The sequence below is a fragment of the Antechinus flavipes genome, chromosome 6 (assembly GCF_016432865.1).
Source record: "Antechinus flavipes isolate AdamAnt ecotype Samford, QLD, Australia chromosome 6, AdamAnt_v2, whole genome shotgun sequence".
NCBI lineage: Eukaryota > Metazoa > Chordata > Mammalia > Dasyuromorphia > Dasyuridae > Antechinus > Antechinus flavipes.
The window spans coordinates 26915521-26934849 of NC_067403.1; the positions used below are offsets into that span (position 1 = coordinate 26915521).

Genomic DNA, 19329 nt, shown 5'->3' on the forward strand with positions numbered 1-19329 from the left:
AACATTTATCAGCTAAATACCAGCATTTTAGGGCAAAATCTATACCTCCCATATTAGGATTAAAGGATTCAGTAATCCAGCAGATAGCTTTTCTAAAGTTGCTTGATTAAGTAAGGTTATCTCAAAAGAATTAGTCTGAATATTTAATATAATTGTGCATGTATAATCTGTATCAGATTACTTGCCACCTTGAGAGGAGGGAGGAAATGAAAGAAGAGAAATAATTTAGAACTCAAAATTTTATAAAAGTGAATAATGAAAACTATTTTTATATGTAAATAGAAAAAAAACAAAATGCTATGGAGGGGAAGAGAATTAGTCTGTATAATTATAACTTACAGTGAAAGAGAAGAAAAAATACCAAGTTTTTCCCCTGAGAATCCCCAAACTAGGGAATCCAATGAAGTCTCCCAAAATCCAATAAAGTTTCCCAAAAAGAAGGCCCAATATTTTTGTTGTGGCACTTCATGTAGTGATATATGAACTATGGAGTGTCCTTATTCATATTCCCACTCACACAAGCAATATTAAATGTGTGAGACAGTATTTGAATTTCCACTGTCCTGACTCCAAATCTCTATCCACTTATGCTACTTTGTTGGCTCCATGTTTAACCAAAATTAACTAAATTCTAGTTTTGATTCCCAGGATGATTTTGTTCATTTTATATGAAGGTTATAGGTAAGATTCAAAATCTTTCTCATTATTCCTAAATGGATTTTCAATCCCAAAATAGAGAAAATAAAATATTAGTTATATGAAATCACTACAAAATAAAAGCAACCAAAATCATTTCTTATTTATATCCATATTTCCCAGTTCTTTTGGATAAGCAAACCCATAAATATATATGAAATATATATAAGCAATGGGTTTATTCTCTCAATCCAAATGTGCACCATGAGGTCAGGTCTGCAGAACTTGTATGGCTACACCTTTCTATAAAGATTCTGCCTTGACAGACAGGGAAGACCCCAATGCTATTGATTCAAGCTATCATTTAGTATATTTTCCCCAAATATCAATTGATCAGTTATTTCTTTCACATCATCTAGCCAATGGTTAGTGCTCCAATATCATTTTTTTCTTTTTGACCTTGTTAACATTGATGACCAATTAACAACTAGCTTCCACAAAGACGTATTTATTGAAAAGATATAGGAAGAACTCAAGTGCAACAGTGTTCCCCTGAATCTGAGTATATTCTTCACTCTTCCCTTTGGGCCCTGGGCAGAAGAGCTTAAGCTTAAAGTGCTTGATTGCTACAAAATATTCTTTCCTTCAAGTTCACCTAACGGAATCATCAAGTATTCTTCCATAGAGTAGCAGCAGGAAGGACACTCTGTCCATGTTCCGAGGACCATACTCCCATTGGCCAATCCAATATGTATACATATACACACATATTTATATGCTCAAACCTATATGTTACACATTTATTGTGTGTACTCATGTGTGTGTACATATATGAATAGAAGTCCAGTGATAAATAAATTCTGTGTTACTTTTCCACAATAATCCTCTAGGAAGGTTAATGTTCTGATTTTTCAAATGTTCTAATTAAGCAATAAAATCTTCAGTTACTCAAGGTGACTAAAGGTCTGTCAAGAGCAGAACAAAGTTCAATCCTAGTTGATTTAACTGAAGCCTTATGATCTACCAAGATAAACACTCAAAATATATAAATGAAATTTTATCAGTCTTTATCGAGAAGCCTGGCACTGAATATTAGCTGGTCTCTTTAGGCTTGGTATATCTTTGGCAAGAATATGCTTCCTAGGTGGACCTTGAAAAATCTCTTTTTGCCAATGGTTCTCAACTTTCACATTTATAAAATGACAGGGTTGTACTACATGATCTCTAAAACGCCTTGCAGATCTAATATTCTGAATGGGGAAATTATGTTTACCCAAGATATGCATTCAACCTGGGATGAAAGGTGATACAAAAGTAAATTTTTGAATTAAAATGCCTTATTTCCACAAGAAAAGTCCTCCCAGAACCATCCAAGTATGATCAATGGACTTTCTTTTAAATTTTCTCTATATTTCATTTGTTTAAGATATATATTGAAGACTGTAGAATAATCTCTCAGAAATGATTCTTCTTTGAAGGTTAAAGAAACTCCTATGCATATTCAGAATAATCTATCTAAAATAAGATAGGTACCAAACACTGGTAAATCATGTATATAAATCACATACCCTGTGAAAAGTACCTTTTAACAAATTACTCAACAATATGGTTGAACTCAATTTCCTCCTTTGTAAAATGAAACAGCCAGTCATTGAGCTAAAAGGTTCCTTAGAGGCATTTGTCAAACCCTTTTGAATTAGGGATAAGGGAAATGAGATTCCTGGAGATAAGATTCTAGTCACATAGGGAGCAAATGGAAAACTAAGATTTCTGTTCAGGTCTTCTGATTACAAATCCTGTGCTTTTCCCACTACCTCACATTATGGTTGATCTGTAAAGACCCTTTGCGCTTAAAATTCTATGGCTGAATTGTATAAGCTGTCACTTACCTAGTCGCCCATGTTCCCTAAATTCACAGAATGTGACTTAGCAGATTTTAGTGTATAATTTTACTTAAAAATTCAACAAGTTTCTCAAAAAAAAAAAATTAGGGAAGACATTTCTAGCCCCAAATATACAAATAAACTTCTTTTTGAGGGAACATTTGTGAGCAAAACATGAGTTTAACCTGATAAGTTGGAGCCAATATTCTATTTCTTTCTGGGGTAGAAGCTATTGAAACTGACATACATCCTGGACAAGTCCAGCCCCAAAGCAACGATATCCAGGCACCGTTTTAAAAAACAAAGCACCATTTATTTTGAGTTGTTTAAACTGGTCTTTCCACCATTACCAGCATTTTGTTTTCTTTCTAACTTATTAATAGCATTTGTTTCTAGAACGTGATCTTGCATACAAATCATGAGCCTGGAGCAAATTTCTATAGCCAAGATATAAACATCTGAAAATAATGGCTTATAATGGGAATGCTGACATGTTCTCCTTGTATCCAGCCTTGTGAGCTACTTTACTATAATAACAGACTCCACAAGTCATATTTTATTGTGCAATCTTGCTTGATAAGTTGGGTGAACAGACTGAGACTATTCTTCTTTATGGGAAAAAATGGATTAATTATTTGGCTTAAGTCCATCAAAATAAGGCTGGCCCTTAAAGGAACAAATACTTTATAAAACTTTGGAGTATTTTTCCAGTAAGGAACTAAAATAATCGTAAATATAACTTAGATAAGTAATCAGCTTCTTTACACTTCAGTTTGTTCATGATAAAAAGACGTAACATTTGTAATACACCCTATAAAAATCATTGTTCCATGCTATGCTCTCAATTCAGTACTTTAAGTTTGTGATTTCCAGGCTATGAGTGCTCCCTCCCTCCAGGCAGTACTTCCACTATTCTACAATGTGGGTTTTGAGAGTTGTCATGGCCAAAAAATACAGCCATTGTAGTCAATCTCGTGAGAAACTTCCCTATACTTAGATGGGTCCTTTGCTGATGGGCCCTGTCTCTCTCTGTCCAAGTCTGTACCTGAGTTTTTCCAGTTTGGTCAAGACCTGCCACAGTTTGCTTTCTTTTTGCCTATCTACTGGGGACCTAATTTACCACCATAGACAGCATCAGAATAGCATCCTAATGGAAGATTATGGTATTAGTGGTGGGTCTTTGCAAAGTAAAGGTATTAGAATCTCACCTCTTCTGTAAAGCACTTCAGCCCATAGTAATTTCCTCCTGTGTTCACATCCCTCGGGACTCATTTTTTGTGCTTTCATTTGGCTACCTAGAGTATGTATCGAATTGGGAAATGTCTCCCATAGGAAATAGCCACAGTGAGAGGAGCCACAGTGTAGCCAATAGAGCTTTGTCCTTGAAGTAAAAAAGATTGACTTGGAACTGGAACTTCATTCATTTACAAGCCGTGTGTAACCCTGAAAAGATCACCTAACTCCTCTGGGCTTCAATCACTTATATACTTAGTATATAAGTGTGTGTGTGTATATATAAAATGTGTGTGTGTGTGTGTGTATACACATATATATACTTAGTATATAAGTGTATATATACATATATATACACTTATATACTAAGTATATATATATATGTATATATATATATACTTATATACTAAGCATATATATATACTTAAATACTAAGTACATATATACTTATATATATAAAGATTTTATTTCAAAACATTTGCATAGTTTTCAACATTCCCTCTTGCAAAACTTTATGTACCAAATTTTTCTCCCTCCCACCTCGTCTAGACAGCAAGTAATCCAATATAGGTTAAATATGTCCAATATAGGTTAAATATGTCTTGCCAAGCTCAAATCCCAACTCTGACATTAACTATCCAAATGACTTTAGTTGGAGAAATACTCTAACTTCTCACTGCTTTAACATTAGCCTAAATACTGTAGCAATTTGTCTCGGTTTTTTTTTTTTCATTTAATGAAGTTTTCTATTGTCTACAATTTGCTCTGTATCAATTAATTAAGATTACATTATTTGTCGATTGTAATATTTCTTCAATATGTTTTGGTAAATTGTGATAAACTAAAAATGTGCTTTCTGTTTCTATTTTTCTAAAAAAAAAATACTTTAACTTCTCAAAACTGAATTCTCCTCATCTGTAACAGGATAATAATACACATTCTACCAACTCTTAGGAGAAAAGCACCTTATAAATCATAAAGCATTCTATTAATGTGCTTTTATCATTATTATGTGCCACTAATAGAAAAATCCATTTCTCTCTTGCCCTCTTCTATCTTTTTGTCACAAAAATTCAGCTTCAACATTGAGCTTACCGTTGGCTTTTTGGTTTTTCTTCTATTTTAAGAAGTTGACCTTTGCAAATCGATAGCTTAGAAGTAGACATGAGATCAGGGATGGGCCTAAGACTTCAAAAATTATCTGAACATTCTTACAGTATATGCAGTGATGACTGGGATTCCACATTATCAAAATCACCGTATTCTATGAAGGAAAGAATCAGCCTAAAGAGGCCCCAGATATCACAATAAGCCAAGGCTAAGCACTAATTATGGCAAAAACTCAATACAGGTTACAGCAAGTTTTGTGTTATTTAATCAGATTTCTTATTAGTAATCCTTCTAAAATACCAACCAGGATAAGAAAATGCAAGAAACAGCTTGGTTTTAGTAAAATGTTTAGGGGAAAAATGCTTGATAGAATGACTAAGATTGATTAGGTTTTTTTTGGTGGAGCTTGTCGATTGACAACAGGTGTTGAGCTTGATCCAGAGAAAGGAAGAAGGAATAAGAGCTACTACACTGTTTTAGCTATGAACCGTCGTGCCTTTCTTTAAGATCCTCAAAAACCATGCTGGGATAGGGGGAGGTATTAAGTTTTCCTTTCAAGGTGAGTAATAACAGAATTTCACCTTTGATCAGAAGGATATTTTTTCTCAAATTGATACCCACTTGCTTTTACTCATGTCTTTCATTCTACCTTTCCTAGCCTTTCCCAAATTTCTTAGTCTTGTCATCACCAAAAATCATCTGGGCAGGAAGCTTGCTGACAATCATGGGCAGGTAGGGAGTTAGATAGTTGGATATCCAAGGGGATGTGGCGAAATTACATAAGAACCCCTTCGAGTTACTCAAGAAATGCTTTTTCCTTTATTCCTCACATGAAAAATACAATCACAGAGGCAAAAGCCAGAGGCTGATTCTTGTTCCACAGTTCTGTGTAGGATCATAGAATCTGAGATGGAATAATTCTCATGGGATCCTAACTAGGAGCTGGAAGGGAACTCAAAAGCCATCTCATATAGCTCCTCCCAAAAACATGTTATTCATGTTCTCTGCCACTCAAAACATCAAATGGACACTTTTCTCTGCTTGTGTGTTACATCTTTCCAGGAGAATATAAGTTCCTTGACAGATGGAACTGCTTTTTGGATCTGTAGCATTTAGAATAGTGTGTTACATGTAATAAGCACTTAATAAATGTTTGTTGAGTTGGATTGTATTTTAAAGAGTACAGTTCTCTCCCCAGATGGAAGATTTTTTTAAATGCCATTTTGTACTATTTAAGTTTCCCATAGTCAAATGGAAATTTTCCCATGCATCCTATATTTTCTAGTTTTAGCCAAGCTTGTAAATGTCACTGTTGAAACTTTATTAGTGTCTATTTGAGTGCCAAATGAATCAAACGTATGGAAGCATGCTATTTATTTGCTGTATCATTCCTAAGGATTTTTTTCACCAAAACAAAAATAAATTCTATTAACCTTCAAACTCTGTTGCATTTAGAATTTGAGTATTATTCATTCTGCATGTTTTATTAAGTGTGTTCACCACATTGTTCAGAATGACATGAAATGAATGTTAATTTGCATTTGACAAAATCAGAGTCCTGTCTGAGGAGTTAATTGACTGCCCGACACCACCGATGCTCACATCTAAATGAACAACACGACGATTCATAGAGTAGTGATTAAAGTAAGCTTCATTGAACTTGTTCAACATAGGATCGAACAATTAACCCAACGACTAATTTGCGGCATGTGTCTGTTCTGAAGCTGGTATCAGTAAGTTCTCTCTCATTAAACACTCTTTCATTGTGGGCTCTATTCATAATACAAAATAACGTGAATCAGAGACAGAGATCTCTTTGTTCAAGTCTACCTTATCATTTTTTCATATTCTATGTATACTCAAGGTTTACTTGCTATGGCTAGGAAGGCTTGGCAGTATAACTTGTGTAATTAAAATATAGAATAGAAAGCTTTTATCCTTTCTTGCCTCCTCTGTATCATACTCAACATCTGTTGTTAACCTGATAATTAATTACACTGATCACTTAGTAATTCCACGCAAAACTTAACCATTCTCAGACATGCTACTAAGTTATCTTTAAAGCAGGTTTTTTTTCCCATAAGGCCAATGTTGCAAACAATATTCTATATTTCCATAATCCTTTAAGATTTACAAAGTGTTTTTTTCTTACAAGTGCCTCTTGAGGAATATTGTTTGCAACATGGGCCTTTCTTACTTTGGTGCAAATGCTTTTGTCCTTGACATTATAATGATTCAGTGAGTGAATGGTTTCAGTAAAAGTTTTTCCACAAAATTGCTTTAAAGACTGCTGGTAGCATGTCTGAAACAATGGTTAGGTTTTGTGAGAAATTAGCACCCTGGGGCAAAGCCCTGGTGCTCTGGTCTTCTGAAATCTGATTCTGACACTGTCCAGCTGTGATGACTGTGGGCCAATTATTTTATCTTGAGGCAAGTAGAGGAGGGAGCATCAGAGCTGTATGTGGCCAATGGCCACAAGATGTCTTGAGTTATATCTAGACATGATTTCCTGAGCTTTGCCCAAAGCAGTCAAATGCAAAGGCGAGCCTTTGCAATCCATCTCAGCCTGGAAGTAACTGAGCTTTGTGACTAGTTAGCAAGAATAATTACTTAGAATAGGAAGCTGGGCTGTTGCCATTTTTTTCTCCTCCCACCTCTAGCAGCCACCCACAGGTAAACTTCACTCTGGTCCATCTGTCCTTGCCACCACCCTTCCCCCAAGTCCTCTTAGGTTGCCTCAAATTATTTAAATATATGTTTTGTACCACATTTCCTGGGCACATTCTGTGCCACTTGTCCCAGGCAAAAAATATTTCCGATTACTGTTCTGAGCTGGACAACCTTTGTCAGATGACCTTTGCCTGGGTACCAGGATAACATGAAATTTGATGTTAACTTGTAAAAAGTCATAATAGATCCTTTATCATTGTGAGATGTCTTCAGTGTGAATCTTTTTTTAGAATTTTACTTTACTATACACACACACACACGTGTGTGTGTGTGTGTGTGTGTGTGTGTGTGTGTGTGTAGTGAAGTAAAATCCTAAGACTTTGTATATATGTAAATCTCTTTTTCCTTAGTTGGAATGGATGGAATATGTATGACACTGGGATCCTTAGTAAAGCATGGCAAAAGCTACACATTTATACTTGTTTTTGTGTGATTTCTTCTCGCAAAGCAAAATTAAGTCTCTCAAAAAGGAAACAAAAAGTCATCCTGTATATCCACTTCCAGTTGCCCAAAAGAGAGTATTTCTGTATTCAAAAAGACTCAGTGACATAACTGATCAGTTCTCTCAGGACAGCCCATCAACCCCAGTATTCGATTCTAGAAAACCTTTTACATCTACTGCTATTAGTAGATGCTTTTAATGTATCTTCATTACATAATTTAATGCCTTCAAATACATGCTGTATTTGAATATATTGTATCCCTAGCATGCAAAGCCCTCCAGGCTGGCTTTTTCATCACTTTTCATCACTTTTTCAGCCTTACTGTTGCATTGCTACAAAGAATTGCTCTACTTATTCCACAAACCCTGCTGCATTTGTGGAAATCTGCCTCACACACACACTTCCAAAGTTCATCTTGGGTCTTCTTACAATACATTATTAAGTAGGGAAATTTGTTTCCCTTTTTTATAAACAAGAAAACTGAAGGTCATAGAGGTTGAATGACACACCAGTATCCTTACAGCTAACTGTAAGAGTAAATGACCATTTCAAGTTTATCTTTAAATAGAAAAAGTAAAAAAGGAAGGAAGAAAAGAGGGGAAAAAAGAAAAAACTTATTAAAAATAAATATTGAAAACTTTTTAAAAATGGAAAAAGTGGTAATAGATTCCTGAATATAATGATATTGCCCCCAGCCACACAAATGTTGCTTCTTCTCAGTAACTTGCCATTTTAACATTTATTCTAAAGTATTCTTCTGTTTTCTTAAAGGTAAAAATCATAAATTTATTCACATGACTTACAGTCATGGTCTCTGATTCTCCTATCAATAACTTAATCAGTAAGCATTTATTAAGCACTTTCTATGGGGTTAGGCACTGTATAAAATTCTGAGGATACAAATCGAAAATAAAAAATAAATCTTGCCTTCGAGGAGCTTCCATTTCAAGTAAGAGAGACAATATAAACATCAAAATATATAAGATACATTAAAAAAAGATATTTGGTAGTTTAGGAGAAATAATTAGTATTCCAAGAGTTAAATATGCTTGACTAAATTTATGACTTCCTATTTTTCCCTATTCATTTTTTCTCATTTTCTTTAAAACTTTTTCCTCTTGTATGATGGCAGAAGAGTTGGCAATGACATGGGGAGCATTGGCCCAAGAACCCCAGATCTGTGTCAAAATCTGCAGTAGTCAAAATATGATATAAATAGCATGAAAAGTTCATTATAGTCTACCCTGTGTAATAAACAAATGTATAACAAAATTCTATAAGAGAAAACTTTTCTAAAAGTTCCATTTTCTCATCTGTAAAATGGGGGTAATACTTTAACTATACCTGTCTCTGAGATTGCTGCCAATAGTGTTTGAAGTGAATTGATTCATATTGAGTTAGAATAAATTATTACCTTGTTACCAATATGAATTAAAGCCATTTTAGAGAAATAACTGTGTCCAAGTTCACATTAGATTAGTATGTCCCCAGAACCCTGGGGTCTTCCAACACCCTTTCAAGGATTCTAAGATGTCAAAATTATTTTCACAGTAATTCTAAAATGTTAACCTATAAAAATGGTCCTCCTTTTTTCAATTATATATCTGTGGGAGCGCAGATTTTCTTCATCTGCTTCAAAATATATATATACCAACAGATCGAATGCAGAAGCAGATATTAGAATCTAGCTGCCTTCTATTAAGCAAGACAAAGAGATTTGCATAAATATATAAAGCGATGCTGTTCTTCACATTTTTTGTTTTTAAAAAATAATTGTTTCATTAAAAGTTTACTTATATTAATATCTAATTAATTATCATTTTAGGTAAATTAAATATTTTAAATGTTATCATTTTAAATTTATAGTAAATATTAATAGATATAACCCACATGAGAAAACTCTAAAGGAGTCTCCAATAATTTTTAAATATATAAAGGGATCATGAGACCAAAAAGTTTGAGAACCCACTAAGAGATGATGGTTCCTTATATACTAAAAATATAGTAGTTCTAGCTCTACTAAGTATAATTGTAGTACAGTATGTAGAGTCATGATTGGCAGTATTTTGTGCTTTTCATTCCAAAGTTGCTAAATTCTCTCCTCTTGGATGTTTTTCTCTCACTCCAGTGAAAGTGGACTCCTGCTCTCTTTGTTCCAATTAACCTGGAACAGATCTTTTTTTTAATCAATCAATCAACATTTATTAGGCACCTACTGAATGCCAAGTACCATATGAATCAGTAGAGATGAAAAGACAAAAGTCAAACCGTCCCTGTTTGAAGTTTCAATTCAATGAGGGAAGACGATAATGTACATATATAGACACATTGCAAAATAAATAAGCAAGAAACAATAATTTGTGGGATCAACATACCTAGATTTAGAGTTGGATTATAAGTGGAGAAAAGCATTAAGAGGTCAGAAAAGACTTCATTAAAATATGACACTTGAACTGAACCCTGAAGATGGATAGTGATGTATAAGAAGCACAAATGTAGAGGGAGAGTGCTATAAGCAAAAAGGTCAACCAATGCAAAGGCACAGAGGTCCTACCTCTGTCAGCCAAGAGGCAAAATAAAGCCAGTTTGACTAGATCGTACAGTGCATGCATGGAGTTATGAATGAGAATGGAAAGATAGGTTGGGGCCGAAGAGACTAAGGTTATAAAAACAAAACAAAGAGTATTTTTTTTAATCCTAGAGGTAACAGGGAAGCACTGATGCTTATTAAGGTCAGGCATCTCAAACCTAAGCTTTAAGAAATCGCTTTGACAGCTGTGGGGAGAATAGATTGAAGTGGAGAGAGTTTCACAGTGAGGAGAACAGCCAGAAGGCTAGTACAATTGTCCTGGCCAGGGCCCCATTGAGGGCCTCTGAAACTAAAATGGTGACAATGGGAGGGGGAAAAAACATGGAAGATGCAGAAGACATTGCAGAAGTCTAAACACAAGGTTTGGTCATTAAGTGTATATATGGAGGAATAAGAGCGAGACGTTGAGGATAAGACCAAGGTTACAAAACAGATTGTGTAACTTATTTTGCAAGATTTTTTTGACTGCCTTTTCACTTAAAAGGGTAATGCTAGAGTTGGGGAAAACTACCTCATTTCAAATTTCATTATGGTGAATTTTTTGCTAGGGGAAAAAAAAGGAAAAACCTTTATTTGAAATCAGAAGATTTGAACCTTGGCATTATAACAGGAAATAGGCAAGTCATCTCGTTTGGGGCCTCTGTTTCTTTATCTGTAAAAATTGTGAGATTGAGAAAAATTAAAAATTTAAACTAAAAAATTTAAAATTAGATGAGATAATCTCTAAAATTGCTGTGAACTTTAAAGCTGACAGAAGACTATTTTCCCCCTATTTCTGTAAAGAAGCCTCAAACACACTGCTATTGCAACACATTTAACATTTACCCCTTCCCACAGAACTCTTTAGCATTTTCTCTTCTTTTCAATGTGATTTCAAGCTGAGCTGAGCTCTCTGAGATAAGATAAATATTAACTTTTCAATAGGCTGTACATCACAGGCCAGAGTCTAAACTGGCAGGAACTTTGCTGAACTTTAATCCCCTAACCAGATCACAGCCAACCTTGAGTGGGGGAGGGTAGAAAAACTGAAACTAATGTCTTTCTGACAAATGTTTGTGTTTTAAAATTCTATTTCATACAGAATCCAATATTTAACTGCCATTAGTGGGAGAGCATTTTATTTTATTTTTTGTTCCAAACTACTCGGTAACTGTGAACAAAAACATTTCATATATATAAACCAGAATAATAAATGGTTTTACTTGAAACACAAAGCCTCATTATATGCAGTTTGTTTGGAAAAAAAAAAAGGATCTGTTGATTTTAATAAGATGATAACAAAAGGGTCAGTTTCCATATCCTTCTCTAAACTCTTTTTCTCTTTGAAGTTTTCTGTATTTTTTTGCTGCTGCTATTATTGTTATTTATATTCTTTTCAGTTTTTATATCATTTTGCAACTCCTTTTTTCACTCTATATCACCTCATATATTTTCCATATTTTTCATATAATAATAGCCAACATTTACAGTTATTTACAGAGCATTTCCATATACTACCTCACGTAATCTTCACAGAATTGCGTGAGGTAGGTGTCATTTTACAGATAAGGAAAGTAAATCTCAGAAGTTAAGTGATTTGCCAAGAGTCACAGAACTGGCTAAGTGTCTGAGGCAGAATTCAAAGTCAGCTTTTCCTGATTCCTAAGTCCAAAGTTCTATCCATTGTATCTTCTAATTTTCTGTAAAACACATATTATAGATATAGAATTAGTACTCATAAACCACAACTTGTCCAGCTACTTACTAGTCACTGAGCATGCCAGTTATTGCCAAATTTTTACTATCACAAAAATAAAAATGGAAGAATTGCACAATTAGGGTTTTTTTTTCCCCTTGTTTATAACATGCTTAGAAAATCGTCCCTGAAAAAGTTTATATCAGTGTTTTATAACCCTTTCAATATAATATGTCAGTCTTCCAAATCATACCAATTCACATAAAATTTTACTGGCAAAGTTGCAGCAACTTTGACACCTACAAGTATTTTTAATATCTGATAATTTGGTAGATATATGATGCTATTTCAGAGTCATTTTAATTTGCATGTAATAGATAGTAGATGTTTACAGAGTTTGGACAACTTTTCAGGGGGTTGTATACCATTTCTCTTTTTTTTCCCCAAAAAACTATTAGCTTATATCTCTAACAACTTATAGTGAGTGTGGAGAACACTAACTAGTGTTATGTATATTTTGTATATGTATGAAGAAATACATAGTAGATCAAATTAATTAGGGAATGTTATGTAGCTGAGCCGTACCAAATGAATGTCTCTTTAGTTGTACGGAAATAAGCTATTATAATAATATAATATATAATAATATTATAATCGTATAAGCTATTATAATAGGATAATATAAAGATTATAATGATATAATATAGTACAATAATATAAGACATAATAGTATAATATGATATTATAATAATTAAGGGGTAAACAAAGAATAAAAAAATTTTCAGAACTACAAGAAAACTCAGGGATCAAGAAATCCTATTTCCTCACTTTTTAGCTAAATAAAAATGAATCCAAGAGAGATAAAGCAATATAAACAAACACACAACTGTTACTTTGAGTGGGCTTTTTTCTAGTAACTGTCCCTCCTAAAATAATTTTAAATAAATGATTTCTTCCACTATTAACCTCATTTGTCAAGATCTGGCTGTTCAAACCAAACTGGAAAGTCTTCCAAGGCCTCTGTTGTCTGTTGTCTGACTATAGAGCTCCTTAGCAAAGTTCTGAGGTTATCACCAAGTTATCCAAAAGGGCAATTGATTTTTTTTTGTCCTTATCAATTCTTGATAACCACCTAATAAGCAGTAGGGGAGATGTGATCTGGGATGAGTAGACTGTACTACACTGACGAAATGATGCAGATTAGAAGGATTGAAGACAAATATAGAAAGACATGATAACCTCGATAGTAAGTACAATGGAAACAAAACTGTGGAGGACCTCCTAACTGGGTGAGGAACCAAGAATTAAACATATATTTTTGGACGTGCAAAATTTTTTTGCTTGACAATGCTCATTTGTCATAAGAATTATGGGTTTTTTTATTTTCATTATATTGAGGATTGGAGGTGAGAGGGGTCAAAAATATAAGAAAAGGAAAAGATCATTGAAGCATTTTTTTTTGACAGAAGAGAACAAAAAAGTTCAGAGGGCAGCATTTATAAATAGGATAACTTTGAAAGTAATGTTAAACTTATTGCATTTTTTAAATACTTGTATAGAAACTTTCTGTTCTACTTTGTATATTAAAATATTCATGGGGTGTATTCATTAAATTAATTCAGAACTTTAAAATTATATTTTAAAATTATATTTTAAAAAGAGCCCTGGATAATCAGCATAATCAGAGAACCTGGCTTTGCATTGTGACTCTGGCACTTACTACCTGACCAAATCACTTAAATTCCCTGAGCTTCAGGTTCCTCATTTGTAAAATGAGAGGTCCCCTTAAGGCCCCTTCCAGTTTTAACCATCTGCTACTCTGCCCCTGTATTCATCATTCTGCCTTTGCTCCTGGAATTATTCCAACAATAATATCCATTTAGGACCAACAATAATATCTATTTAGGAATAATCTACATGAAGATAATAGATGAATCTATGGAAGGAAACAAAATCATTAGTGAGATAATAGAAGGGCAAGGACAGAACCTGAGGTCATTCCTGACATTTAGTGAATTGGAGGACTGGGAAACTGTGGTAGAAAATAGGTATAGACCACTATCTCACACTGTTGACACCAAGATAAGGTCAAAATAGATACATGATTTAGATGTAACAGCTGACACCATAAGTAAATTTGGGCAGCAAGGAATAGTTTACCTATTAGATCTGTAGATAAGGAAGGAATCTAGGATCAAACAAGAGAGAGAGAGAGCATTAGGAGATGGAGAATTTTGTGAATTCCTGTGCACAAAGAAGAAGAGTAAATAATGAAACAGAGAAACCAGTTAGTATGATGTCATGGAAGTGAAGTTGGAGATTCAAGAAGAGGTAGATGATTAAGAGGATCCATCCTCTCAATACAATCAAGAAAGATGAATATAGAGTAAAGTAAATTAGATTAAGCAGTTAAGAACTCATTGGGGATCTTTGATGGAACAATTTCAGGAGAATGGTGAGCTAAGTATGGGAGATGCATCTTTTGAAAATTTTTATGGCCAAAGGAAAGAGGGAAAAAGAATGGTATTCAGGAAATAATCAGAGTGAAGGGATGTTTTTTAGTGCTTAACACAACATTAGGCATATAGGTGCTTTATAAATGCTTGTCAGTTGATAATTTGGGCAAGTATGTAGGCAAAAATATATTGTTAGACAAAAGAAAGAGATTGAAGGTAGAAGAGAGAGAAGGGATAATTGATGAAGCCATATTATGGAGGATTTCCTCGAAAGTCTGTAAGATACAGAAGTGTCTTTAGAACAATCAAAGAAAGGTTAGAGTTTATTCCATTTAAATATTTCCCTTAGGTATTGCTTTTATGTGTGTGTGTATGTATAGCATTTATGAGAACTTTCTAGCAACTAAAACATCTTATTCACTACTATATACTTAATCATTCAAAGTAACCAAGCATATAATGTATAAAAGCAAGTAAAGTATTAGACCAGAAGTTGAGGAGGTAAGTGGATTTAGGGACATTTCTGCTACATTCTTTCCTTGTAATCCTAGCTAGGTACTAGATGATGCTTCAAACTAATCCATCTACATAATAAAGATAGTATTCATTCATCACTCATAAATATTATTTAGCACAATATATTATCTTTGAATTTCAATGGAAAAACTTTTTTTAAAAGAGCCTAAGTAAAATATTTAGCCATCATTTCAAATAAAGTAAGACAAATTTTCTTTCAAATGAATAAGGCCAGATAATAGTGGTCCAAATGGTTTACTAGCCTAATTTTATAGCCAAACTAAGACCAAATTCTGCATGAATAGTAAAGTCCCAAACAGGATTTAAATTCCTGATATTTTGCCCTATGCCCGGTTAGACATAACATGATGCAATTTCAATATTAATAAATTTAAATAAGAGAAATGCAAATTAAAGCAACTCTGAGAATTTTGCCATGTAGCCATCAAAGTGGAAAACAAGAAAAATACAAAAACACCCATTGTTGAGAGAGCTGTAGAACACCAGGAACACGTGCAACTTTGAGAGAACTATAAATTATCCTACTTCTCTGGGAATTAAGCAATTCACTTTATCTTCTTTCATATATAAAATAAGGAGGTTGGAATAAAGGGCTATACACAATCTATGATCATAAAATAAACTATAGTTTATATTATTTGCCCCCCCCAAAACCCATTACTAGAAATATACCTGATTGATGATGATGATGATGATGATGATGATGATGATGGTGATGAGGACAATGAAATAGCATTTATTTAGTGAATTAAAGTTTGCAAGGCACTTTATGAATTTAAGAGACTAACGACAGAATGAAAAATCTCATATACAAAACAAAATAGTTGTAGCAGCACCCTTCATGATAATGGAAACCTGGAGGGGAAAGAGGAACTTGATCGAGAAAAGACCAAATTGTGGTATGTGAGTAGAATGAAATTTTGTTGTTCCACTAAAAGTGATGAATATGAGGAATTCAGAGAAATGTGTGAAGAGATTTAGGAACATAGTGGGGAAAACAAACAGTTATTGAGCACTAAATCATGTTCTAGGTGCTGGTCAAGTGCTTTTTCAGATAATCATTTCATTTGATCCTCACGACAACTTGGTGGTATTATCCCCTTTTTACAGTTGAGAAAACTGAGGTAGATATAGGTTAAGGAACTTGCCTAGGATCACAGAACTAGTAAGTTTGGGAAGCTGGATTTGAACTCATGTTTTCCTGACTTCAGTTCCAGGGCTCTATCCACTATGCTATCTAGCTGCCTTATAGGTCCATCTAAAAAGTACCTTAAAGTCATTGAGATGGAATGACAGAGAAAAGCAAGCATAACCGAGGGAATGTATATAGTTACTATAGTAACAAGAGCCATCACTATAATAATGTAAGTGATCACACTAAAAAGAGGCTAGACTCTGTTGAACTTTAATAAGCAATCTCAGTCGTGGAGAATTGATAATGAAACACTTTCCCCTCCATCACGGGAGCCACAAATGAGGAATGCCGTATGTCTCGTCAGTTGGAATGGCCGTGTTATTTGACTTTGTTGAAATGTTTGCTTTGGGGTTTTTTATTTCAAGGACAAAATCGTTGATGGAGTTTAGGGTGTGGTGAGGGAAAATCACTGGTGCAAAAACAAAAGACAGTAAGACAAATGTTAAATCTACATACTAAGGAGTTCACCCCACACTTATTCTTCCAAGTCCCTTGTCATTGCATTATGCACAGTCAAGCAAGTCAAAGGCATGTTTACAAATGTCAGAGAATAATATGCTCATCGGTGTTAGCATCTGTGATCCATGTTCTGCTAAAACAGTTTCCAGATCTTTAATGCATTATAAATCATGTTCTTTCAAGGAAAGCAAATACTTATTACATTGTCTAAGGAGCAATTAAATTTTTATTCCTTAAAAATTCTTCACAGCTACTGGGCTGAAGTGTTCCCAGGGGCATTTGTAACTAAAGACTGCATGGAGACTAGAAAATGACATACATAGACTCGAAGGAGGAAATGTTCTTGTGTTTCCTTTAATAAGAATTAAGAAGTACAAACTCTATTAATACATGCATATTTAATGGCACAATACATCAGTATTGACTTCTACCTGAGACGAAGAGACAGAGGCAGGAAAGGAAAGGAAGGGAAAAGGAGAAGAGAAGAGTTTTAAAGCTCACAGCTTATGAGAGTAGTTGCTATTTTGATGTATAGAAATATTCATGTGTTGTTCAGTTGTTCCAATCATGACCCCATTGGGGATTTTCCTGGTAAGGATTTTGGAGCTGTTTATCATTTCCTTCTCTAGCTCATTTTACAGATGAGGAAAGTGAGGCAGATAATGTTAAGTGACTTGCCCAGGATTCCATAGCTAGTAAGTGTCTACTTACAAGTGCTGCGCCTTTATTCACTGAGCCAAGTATTTCAAGTATTAGTAGTAGAAATAGTGATTATAATTATATCACGTTTCATTTGATTCATTTGAGGATATTGACTATGATATGGGCTTCAAGATCTTGTCTAGGATTTTAATTGAGAAGTAGCAACTTCTCCTATGGTAAAGGTCCTATGGTGATGGCAGCTTATCCCATTTTTATCTTCCCTATTATGATCTATGGTTGGGCTAAAATACATAACTTCTATCCGTGGGAAGAAACAATATCATTTGCTCATTTGCTTCTGCAGGTTGTGTATCTAATATATTCTAGTGATTGCCCTTGCTTCCCAACTATAAGCAGCCCATGAGTTCTTCCTCTATTTTTGGTTCCTGCCATAGACTTTCTGCAGAACTAGCAAGTTTCACACTTGTTAGGGGCCATCAGAGATCAGCAAATCATTTCTCTGTCAGTAGGTTCCTTCCAATTTAATCAAGAAAATCGTATTCACATTTCACCTCTGTGAGTAGTTTAACACCTTGATTTGTCCTTTATCTCCTGTGATTAGAATCAGGACCTTTTTAGATTGATCAAAAATCAGTCTCCTAGGTAAAACACAAAGGAGGTAAAAGGTAAAGGTGAAGAGAGGGGGATACTAGCAGTTATAGAAAGGTCTTACACAGAAGCTAGTAGTTAAACTGAATCTTTAATGAAACCAGGGATGCGGAATATTGTGGAATATTGCAGATATTGGAAATAGCCAGTACGAAGGCCTAGAGATGACAGGTAGAGTATTGCTTATGAGGGATTGCAAGATCTGTTCATTTGGACCATAGAGTACAAGGAGGCTAGGAATGTGCTATAATGATGGGAATAGAAACATTAGTCCAAATGGGAAAGAGCTGAAGGAAGGTAATACAGTTTATTGAAAAGGAATAGGGGAAAGCCCAATCGGTTGTATAGATAATAGGTTGGATTGGGAAAAGATTAGAAAGTCTATTGGAATAGTTCAGGCGAGATAATACCTGATAATGGTCCAGGTGATGAGATTCTGAACTATCAACAGATATTATTTGTGGGGGAGAGTGAATGGATGTGAGCCGTGGTAAAGAAATTAAAACAAGATTGGCAACTCATTAGATATGTGGGGTGATTTAGGATAAAAAGTAAAGGATGACAGTTTGAAAACCTGAATAGCTGGAAAGATGGTTCAATAAAACCATCAACAGAAAATGGAAAGTTCAGAAGAGGGACAAGTTTAAGAGAAAGATAAAATTCCAGTCTAAGTTAACAAGTGGCTAGTAATGTTGCTTTAAAACCTGGAAGGAGATGAGAATTGGATAGTTAAACCTGGGAGTTATTTACCAATAAGGATGAAAATTAAATCTTTGAGAGTTCAGCTAGGGATGATAATTAAATCTTTGTGAGAGTTCAGCTAGGAGGTTATGAGGGCTTGAATAAAGACGGTGGTTATATTAGATGGAGAAGAATGATAATAATAATTCCCAATTATTAGGTGTTAATTTGCAAAGTATTTTATATAAATATGTCATCTGATCAATTAGATTGTAAGCTGCGTGAGGGCAATAACTTGTCTTTTGCCCCCTTTTTTTTTATCGCTAGGACTTAGTATAAGTGATTAATAAATGGCACTGACTGATTCACAAAATAACCTTGTCCTGGAAG

The 19329-nt window shown here is 34.3% G+C and overlaps 1 protein-coding gene across 2 annotated transcripts in view; it reads left to right on the top strand.

The window, feature by feature from the left end:
• The window catches only part of C6H4orf19 (chromosome 6 C4orf19 homolog), a 90555-nt gene that overhangs the window by 20793 nt on the left and 50433 nt on the right, over nucleotides 1-19329 (top strand). The window lies entirely within an intron of this gene.